Genomic DNA, 10,044 nt, shown 5'->3' with positions numbered 1-10,044 from the left:
ACTCATTACACCACTAACTCCGACCCACTAACTCATTACACCACTAACTCATTACACCACTAACTCATTACACCATTAACTCATTACACCACTAACTCATTACACCACTAAGTCCGACCCACTAACTCATTACACCACTAACTCATTACACCACTAACTCACGACCCACTAACTCATTACACCATTAGCTCCGACCCATTACCTTGTCACAGTGCTAACTATTCAGCCACTAACTCCTCACACCGCTAACTTATCATAACACTAACTCAATACGCTGCTAACCTGTTTAAAGATAACTAAACACACCGCTAAAGTATCACAGCTTCTCCTTGACGCAGCTCTAACTGTCTTCACACTGCTAACTTGTCACACTGCTAACTTGGCAGCCGTTAACTCATCACAACTCTTACTTGTCACACCGCTAACTTGTCACATGGCTAACTTTTCACACAGGTAACTCGGCAACTGCTAACTCATCGCAATCACAAATTCCTCAAAATGCTAACTCCTCACACCGCCAACTTGTGACACCACTAACTCTTTACAACGCTAAATCGGCTACAGCTAATCCTTTACAATGCTAACTCGGCTATAGCTAACGCTTTACAACGCTAACTAGGCAAACGATAACACACCACTAACTCATCCTACCGCACCCCAACTCATCACTCACTCCTCACAAAGATGAACTCATCTATTCCTCTGTGGAAATCAAAGCATGATAGCAATCTTCAAAAGTCCATTAACAGTTGCTCTGTGAAGCCAATCAAGTCTAGGCTGTAGGCTGAGATAGAGGTCTGGGCTGTAGGCTGAGATACAGGTCTGGGCTGTAGGCTGAGATACAGGTCTGGGCTGTAGGCTGAGATACAGGTCTGGGCTGTAGGCTGAGATAGAGGTCTGGGCTGTAGGCTGAGATAGAGGTCTGGGCTGTAGGCTGAGATAGAGGTCTGGGCTGTAGGCTGAGATAGAGGTCTGGGCTGTAGGCTGAGATAGAGGTCTGGGCTGTAGGCTGAGATAGAGGTCTGGGCTGTAGGCTGAGATACAGGTCTAGGCTGTAGGCTGAGATAGAGGTCTGGGCTGTAGGCTGAGATACAGGTCTGGGCTGTAGGCTGAGATAGAGGTCTGGGCTGTAGGCTAAGATGCGGGTCTAGGCTGTTTGTTTCTGACTATTTCGGTCAGAAACACAGTGCTTTCCCTTCTGTCAAATGCCGGTATTACATACCATGAAAGAACTTAAGGACAAGAGACTGGTTTGGAACACAACAAAGTGACTTCACAACCCTGAAGCGTTAAACGTAACAGGCACAAACTGTAATTCCATGAGACTGGATTGGAGCACTCCCAAATGCTAACAACCGTTCACACAGACAGACAATCCTATTGGGAGTAATCCCTTGGACAATGTGTTTCAATATCTCCCACATTACTGTGCAAACAGGGAGGCATGTGTGCTGATAATCTTTTTGTTTTGAGCATAGCACATCAGAAGGGTGCTCAAGACGAGGCCATCGTGCGCAAGCGCTCACACACACACACACACACACATGCACAGAGTTTAGATTCCTCAACCTGATCCCAGCGATTTAACATTCCCTGCTCAAGTAAGAAGGGGCAGAAAAAGGAAAGAGACCAACATTGTTGATTACGCAAGCCCCCCCCCCCTCTTCCCTCTCCTCTGCCCTCTACTTCTCTCAACATCTAGCGAGAGAGAGCAGGACAAACGACGTCCTAACAATGTCCGAAAGCGAGTGAATGAACACCGCAAGCCCTCATGTAACCAGAAGCCGCCCGATGTAGAGACAGCAGAGGTCCCTGTGGCCCCTGGGGGGCAACTCACCGCCGGGTCCGTCCTTCTGGTCCTGAGCCTGGGTCTCCAGAGGAAGGCTCTGTCCCATGATCGAGCCCCAGGGGGGCCTCTCTCACTGTCTCCCTCGCCCCCAGGAATGCGCACTCTTCTCTGGGCAAGGGGAGGTGCCACAGCCGCCCCACCGCTCGCTTCTTACGGCCTTCGGCGCAGGTCTCTCCTTCCTGGGTCACCTCTCGTCTAGTTAGCCAACCTTTCTGGTTTCTCCTCCCTGCTTCCTGAAGCTCCTCCCCTGGTTCCTCCCTCGTTCAGCCTCCTTAAGACTTTCCCGTTGCACTCTTCCTCGCTCACGCACCCCTCCCTCCCTCACTCCCAAGCTCCCTCCCTCCCTAACGCTTCTTGGCTCGGTGAGCAGGTCAACATTCACAGATGGATGCCTACCATTCCTGGAGGTTCCACCGGTGGTCTGCATTTAATTTGCGCGTGTGCGCACGCGTGCGTGCTTGCGTGTTTTGCAAATGTGTGTTAGAGAGAGAGAGACAGAGAGCTGGAGTCAGAAGCCGATGTGTGACGCGACACGACAGAACACAGAGAGCGTTTCCAGGTCAAAGGTTAAAAGATGCAGTGCCCTGCGCTGCGCTAAGTTCTTCCAAGTCCAGTGGATCCACCGAGCCTGTGGAGGGCTCCCTCGTACAGCAGGCAGGTGTGAGTGTGTTACAGGAACCAACAGGAAACACAAGGGGGGGGAGGGAAATCAGGCCACACACACACGCGCGCTCACAGTGTGCAGGTCGAAAAAGGAACCTATTTTAACCGCCACAGCGCCCATCTTCCCTAGATTTTCAATTTGTATTGTGTCCCTGTTGTGTGTTGTGTGTAGTGAGTGAGTCTCCTCTCGGCAGCTCAACAAAGGAAGGTTACAAGTAGAATGATGACGCTCAATAATGAATCTGTGGAAGCTTCTGGGGGAGGGGGGAGGGGGGGGATTCTGTCTGGCTACGTCAGCCGAGGATATGCAGATGAGAACATGAGGATGAGAACATGAGGATGAGAACATGAGGATGAGAACATGAGGAGGAGAACATGAGGATGAGAACATGAGGAGGAGAACATGAGGATGAGAACATGAGGATGAGAACATCAGGAGGAGAACGTGAGGATGTCGTAGCTGGCGTCTGCTCTGTGTTTACACTGACAGGTCAGCTTTAGGCCAGAGATCAGAGAAACAGCAGCCCGCCATGACAAACCACAGAAGAAGAACATGCAGTGATGCAGCCACGGTGAGTTACGCCGCTATTACATCAACGTCTTCAGGAGTAAGAATCCAGCACCAAAACAGCAGGACAAGCATCGGCCTCTTTCCGGTGAGTGGGGATGACAGTGGTGAGGATGACAGTGGTGAGGGATGACAGTGGTGGGGATGATAGTGGTTTGGATGACAGTGATGGGGGATGACAGTGGTGGGGATGACAGTGGTGAGGGATGACAGTGGTGGGGATGACAGTGGTGAGGGATGACAGTGGTGGGGATGACAGTGGTGAGGGATGACAGTGGTGGGGGATGACAGTGGTTTGGATGACAGTGGTGAGGGATGACTAGTGGTGGAGGATGAGAGTGGTTTGGATGACAGTGATGGGGGATGACAGTGGTGGGGATGACAGTGATGGGGGATGACAGTGGTGGGGATGACAGTGGTGAGGGATGACAGTGGTGGGGGATGACAGTGGTTTGGATGACAGTGGTGAGGGATGACTAGTGGTGGAGGATGATAGTGGTTTGGATGACAGTGATGGGGGATGACAGTGGTGGGGATGACAGTGGTGAGGGATGACAGTGGTGGGGATGACAGTGGTGAGGGATGACAGTGGTGGGGATGACAGTGGTGAGGGATGACAGTGGTGGGGGATGACAGTGGTTTGGATGACAGTGGTGAGGGATGACTAGTGGTGGAGGATGAGAGTGGTTTGGATGACAGTGATGGGGGATGACAGTGGTGGGGATGACAGTGATGGGGGATGACAGTGGTGGAGGATGATAGTGGTTTGGATGACAGTGGTGAGGGGTGACAGTGGTGGGGATGACAGTGATGGGGATGACAGTGGTGGTGGATGACAGTGGTGGAGGATGATAGTGGTTTGGATGACAGTGGTGAGGGGTGACAGTGGTGGGGATGACAGTGATGGGGATGACAGTGGTGGTGGATGACAGTGGTGGAGGATGATAGTGGTTTGGATGACAGTGGTGAGGGGTGACAGTGGTGAGGGATGACAGTGGTGGAGGATGACAGTGATGGAGGATGACAGTGATGGAGGATGACAGTGATGGAGGATGACAGTGGTGGAGGATGACAGTGATGGAGGATGACAGTGATGGAGGATGACAGTGGTGAGGGATGACAGTGGTGGGGATGACAGTGGTGGGGGACTGTTTCCCTGTCTAGGTGGGTGTTTCTCGTGCTGTGCACCTCTCCCCAAGGTTCTGGCTGCATCTCTCGCTGTTATCGGAATTTGAAAACAGCCAAGGAGGGATTAGAATGCCTCTTAAAGAAGCGCTTGTTTACCAAGCAGCTCTTTGGACAGAGAGAGAGAGAGAGACTGTGTAAAACTGCCTTTTCAAAGTGAGGGCAGTGAGGGGAGGAGGATAGGAGGGGAGGGAGGGAGGGGGGTGGATCGTAGTGTAAAAGCGTCAAAGAACAAAAAAAACCTCTGCTTCAGATTCCTGGAGGTTTAACGTTGCCCTTGCCGTCACTTACAAACACTGGCGACGAGACCATCTAAAGTCCTTTTCTCACTGCCCCACATACAGCCCCCCTGCCCCCTCCTGACACACACACACACACACGCACACAAACACACAAACAAACACACACAAACACCGGGCCTGCTTCCAGAGTGAGATGGGCCAATCAGCAGGCGCCCAGAACCTGTCGGCCTGACCTGGATAACAGACTGGGACAGGCCACTTCAGCCAGGAAAGCTAAGACACACACACACACACATACACACACACACACACACAGCGTCCCCATTCTCCACTGCCTTTGTGTGCGCTTGTGAATCCCTCCCCCCCACACACACAGACACACACACACGATGCAAAGCGGTTTCGACTGATCTTTAAGCTCACAGTGTTTGTATATCCACATTTGTGGAGTGGAGGAGTTTGTCCAGGAGGACGGTGGGATGAGATCTGGGGAGGGAGGGGGAGGGGGTGACAGCCACATGTCCTGTCTGTAGGGGGGGCTAGGGAGCACTAGGGTGCTCTGGTCCAGACTAACACCCAATACGACACCGGGCACTCCAAAACTGTGAAGAAGCCCTGATCAAACCACGACACACACACACACACAAAAGACAAACTTACCACGATTTTCCATTACAGAGTTTGAGCCGCAACCATCAACGGTTCCTGCAAGAAAACGACAAAAAAACGATGAGAAAGATGACCGACCAATCAGGATGCACTGTGTGTGTGGAGGGGAGAGCGGAGAACGTACACTGTAGAAGGTCATTGGGGTCGGGAGGTGGAGGTCCACTGCAGCAGGAGACTGGTTGTGGGGGCCCACGCCTCGATCTCAGCCTCTCTGGGCTCAACCCCTCGGTCCGGGAAAATACTGACCCAAACAAAGAGAGGGAGAGAGAGGGAGCGTGAGTGGACGAGAGAGAGGGGGAGAGAGACTGGGAGCGTGCGGGCGGGCGGGTAAGAGAAAGAAGAGAGTATGGAGAGGAGAGAGAGACAGAGAAGGAGAGGAGAGAGAGACAGAGAGAGAGAGCAGGAAAGTGAGCGACAGAGAGAGCGGAACAGAGAGAGGAGAGCGATAGGGCGAGAGACACACCGAAAGAGGAAGAGAGAGAGAGAGAGGGGCAGAGAGAGAGAGAGAGAGAGAGAGAGAGAGAGAGAGAGAGAGAGAGAGAGCGAGCAGCATGTGCCACAGACAGAGAGAGAGGACATCTGTCCAGGACCTGAGGCCCCAGCGCACCTTCCCTCCCCTCAGACGGACTGGGGTTGGGGCAGGGCACCTTCCCTCCCCTCAGACGGACTGGGGTTGGGGCAGGGCACCTTCCCTCCCCTCAGACGGACTGGGGTTGGGGCAGGGCACCTTCCCTCCCCTCAGACGGACTGGGGTTGGGGCAGGGCACCTTCCCTCCCCTCAGACGGACTGGGGTTGGGGCAGGGCACCTTCCCTCCCCTCAGACGGACTGGGGTTGGGGCAGGGCACCTTCCCTCCCCTCAGACGGACTGGGGTTGGGGCAGGGCACCTTCCCTCCCCTCAGACGGACTGGGGTTGGGGCAGGGCACCTTCCCTCCCCTCAGACGGACTGGGGTTGGGGCAGGGCACCTTCCCTCCCCTCAGACGGACTGGGGTTGGGGCAGGGCACCTTCCCTCCCCTCAGACGGACTGGGGTTGGGGCAGGGCACCTTCCCTCCCCTCAGACGGACTGGGGTTGGGGCAGGGCACCTTCCCTCCCCTCAGACGGACTGGGGTTGGGGCAGGGCACCTTCCCTCCCCTCAGACGGACTGGGGTTGGGGCAGGGCACCTTCCCTCCCCTCAGACGGACTGGGGTTGGGGCAGGGCACCTTCCCTCCCCTCAGACGGACTGGGGTTGGGGCAGGGCACCTTCCCTCCCCTCAGACGGACTGGGGTTGGGGCAGGGCACCTTCCCTCCCCTCAGACGGACTGGGGCTGGGGCAGGGCACCTTCCCTCCCCTCAGACGGACTGGGGTTGGGGCAGGGCACCTTCCCTCCCCTCAGACGGACTGGGGTTGGGGCAGGGCACCTTCCCTCCCCTCAGACGGACTGGGGTTGGGGCAGGGCACCTTCCCTCCCCTCAGACGGACTGGGGTTGGGGCAGGGAGAACACAGCAGACAGCAGAGGACACGTGCTCCAGGGAACGCACACATATCCAAGGTTGGTGCTAATGACCCCTGACCTGCGGACCCTATCACTGGCTCCTTAACAGCCAGTTCAGAGGCACGCACGCGCACTCTTCCACACCTCCACACGACGGCAGCGCTGCGTGTGCGAAGGTGTCACAGCCAGAGGGACCGTATTAAACGTTGAGACGGGGACAGGTTTGCAACTTATTTTTAGTGCTGCTAACTCGAGCAGATTTGCTGCAACAGGGTCTTTTTCAGGGACAATGAAGGGCAGGAATAGGTACAGGGCGAGAGAGAGAGAATGGGAGAGAGACTGTGTGCGTGAGTTTGTGTGTGTGGGGGTGTGTGCGTCTGTGTGTGTGTGTGTGTGGGGAGTGGTTTGACTGAGTAAACGTGTGAAAGAGCACAGTTGCCAGGTTGAGGTTAATGAGTATGCAAAGACACTGGTAGAGTGATGTGTTCTTGTGTGCAGCTGTGTTTATGTGCGTATTTGGTGTGTGTGTTTGTGTTTGTGTATGTGTGTGTGTTTGTGTATGAGTGTGTGTATGAACGCAGGTGTTATTTAGTCTATTTTGAGTGGGAGAAAAAAAAATCAACAATCTCACGCTACATTTCAAAATGTAGAGTCTGTCACCCCCCCTCCCAGTATCTCTCCACACACACACACACACACACACACTCCAGGGATGCAAACAAGGCTCTCCTGTGGGTTCTGAAGGCCATAGAGGCTGTGAGAGCAGGGTGAGGCCAGGCTGGGCCTCTACAGAGCTGACTGGGAGAGGCCAGGCTGGGCCTCTCTACAGAGCTGACTGTGAGAGGACAGACTGAGCCTCTACAGAGCTGACTGTGAGAGGACAGGCTGGGCCTCTACAGAGCTGGCAGAGTAAGGCCAGGCTGGGCCTCTACAGAGCTGACTGTGAGAGGACAGGCTGGGCCTCTACAGAGCTGACTGTGAGAGGACAGGCTGGGCCTCTACAGAGCTGGCAGAGTAAGGCCAGGCTGGGCCTCTACAGAGCTGACTGTGAGAGGACAGACTGGGCCTCTACAGAGCTGGCAGAGTAAGGCCAGGCTGGGCCTCTACAGAGCTGACTGTGAGAGGACAGGCTGGGCCTCTACAGAGCTGGCAGAGTAAGGCCAGGCTGGGCCTCTACAGAGCTGACTGTGAGAGGACAGGCTGGGCCTCTACAGAGCTGGCAGAGTAAGGCCAGGCTGGGCATCTACAGAGCTGACTGTGAGAGGACAGGCTGGGCCTCTACAGAGCTGACTGTGAGAGGACATGCTGGGCCTCTACAGAGCTGAGAGGACAGGCTGGGTCATGCTCTGGGAGTCCCTATCGACAGGACTAATAATACACCCCGCCATCAATGTCCCAACCACACGCTTTATCTGCCCTGGACACACACACACACACAGCACTGCTGCCTTGGTCTCTCTCTCTCTCACACACACACACACACTGCCCCCACTGTGGTGCTTGTGGTGTGATCAAACACACACACGGGCATCTGAATGCTTTTGGACATGTTCTCAGTTCCTCTTGGAACCACACTGAACTTCCCCGTCAAATAAAGAAGCTTTAACAAACACTGTCAGCCCGCCCAGACAATGACACATGGGTTCTCTAACACACACACACAGACACACACACACACAGACACACACACACACAGACACACACACACACACATCTGCAAGGTTAACCATATGTTCCTCACACTCCAGCTCAGAGTCACTCACCCTGCTGGGTGAGTGATAGCATCCTCTGGAGCAGGAGCACTGCACCCCAAGTGTGTGTCTGTGTGTGTTTGTGTGTGTGTGTGTGTGTATGCGTTTGTGTGTGTGTGTGTGTTTCCATCAACAACTTCTGTCGTGCCATCCTCTCTCATTGGACAGCACTTGAATCAATCAGTTGCACCGAAGCACACGACACCCTAACCCCTCCAACACGCACGCACTTTCTCTCTCTCTCCCTCCTCCTTCCTCACCCTCCAAACGGAGCGCGTGAAAAAAGGGACGTCAATGGCCCAGTTCCCTTCTGGGAGCTTAACCCCTGCTGGAACACACTCCTGCACACACAAGGGCAGCGGGCGAGAAGTCACGCCCTCATCTCTCTTCCCCCCTCTCTCTCTCTCTGAAGACCAGCCCGGGGTTATGAAGCTCTCAAGAGCTCGGCCCGAACGCAATTCTCAGCCCTGACGGTGCCCTGACACACACTTGCGACCTTTTCTGTCACTGCACCAGTCACCAAGTGAGAATGACAAACACACACACACAGACAGATGGAGGCCCTGGCACGCCTCTTAGTGACAGAACAATCTGCCAATCAGATTGGGAGCAGCAAACAGGAAGGCGGAGTCGTGGTTGGATGGCGGGGCGGGGTGTTCGGAGGCAAGCTGGTCGGCGCAGTCCGCATTCACGTGTTCCGGTTTCTTTCGTGCGCAGGATGAAGTGATTCTTCTTCTTGATGCCCCCCCGCCTACCTACGGTTGTGCTGCCCTTCTAAGCCTGGCCCCTCCACCAGTGACCCACCCACCCACGACCCCCACCCTACCCTTAACCATACCCTACCCCTACCCACCGCTGCCCCTACCCCACCTCTACCCGCCACTACCCCACTCTTAACCATGCCCCCGCCTACACCTCCATCCCTCCTCCACCCCTTCCCCCACCTTTCCTTGCCCAGGAAGAGTCCCCCTCACCCTAACCCAGATTCAGCAGCCGAGGACCCTCTCTGACCGGAACCGTTGAAGCGTCACCACCGCGTAACACAGCTCGGAGAGCTCTCCCTCCCTGGCTCCCTCCTAGCTAGCGCTGATTCAATTAGAGCGCGAGCGGAAGCGGGAGCAGCTGGCTTGGGTCGGCCATCTTTAAATAGCAGCCTGCTTCTTCACAGAAGGGCTCCGGTCTGGGCGCTAACGCTAGGCAGCAAAGTGGGGAAAATCGTTATCTGCACACTTCCAACAGCCAACAACGCACTCGGCCCAGAGCAGTTCTACTACTACACACACACACACTGCAACCTACATCAGTTGCTAACACTCAGAAGCAGAACCAGGTGGAGCACTCCAGTATGAAATACTCACTGGAGTCCACTCCAGAAGGGCATCCGGCAGGACTATCTACCCCAGCGAAGGTGCTCGCGCCCTGGGTGCACAGCGGCCAGCCTGCAGCCTCTCCTTCCGATCCTCGCTCCTCTCCGTTCCGCTCGCCTCTCCCCAATGCGCGGGCGACGGCGTCTGCTCCCATTCAGGGCAGGCTGCACGTCATTCAGCCCTGCCCCAGAAACAGCTCCGCTCGCTCACCACAGGGACCTGTGGCCCACTTTTCACGAGGAGCCCCAAAAACGCTCCTCTCCTACCA

The sequence above is a fragment of the Hypomesus transpacificus genome, chromosome 2, assembly GCF_021917145.1.
Source record: "Hypomesus transpacificus isolate Combined female chromosome 2, fHypTra1, whole genome shotgun sequence".
In the NCBI taxonomy this organism is placed as follows: Eukaryota; Metazoa; Chordata; class Actinopteri; order Osmeriformes; family Osmeridae; genus Hypomesus; species Hypomesus transpacificus.
The sequence above is the reverse complement of the archived record's forward strand: the minus strand, read 5'-3'. Positions refer to the sequence as shown.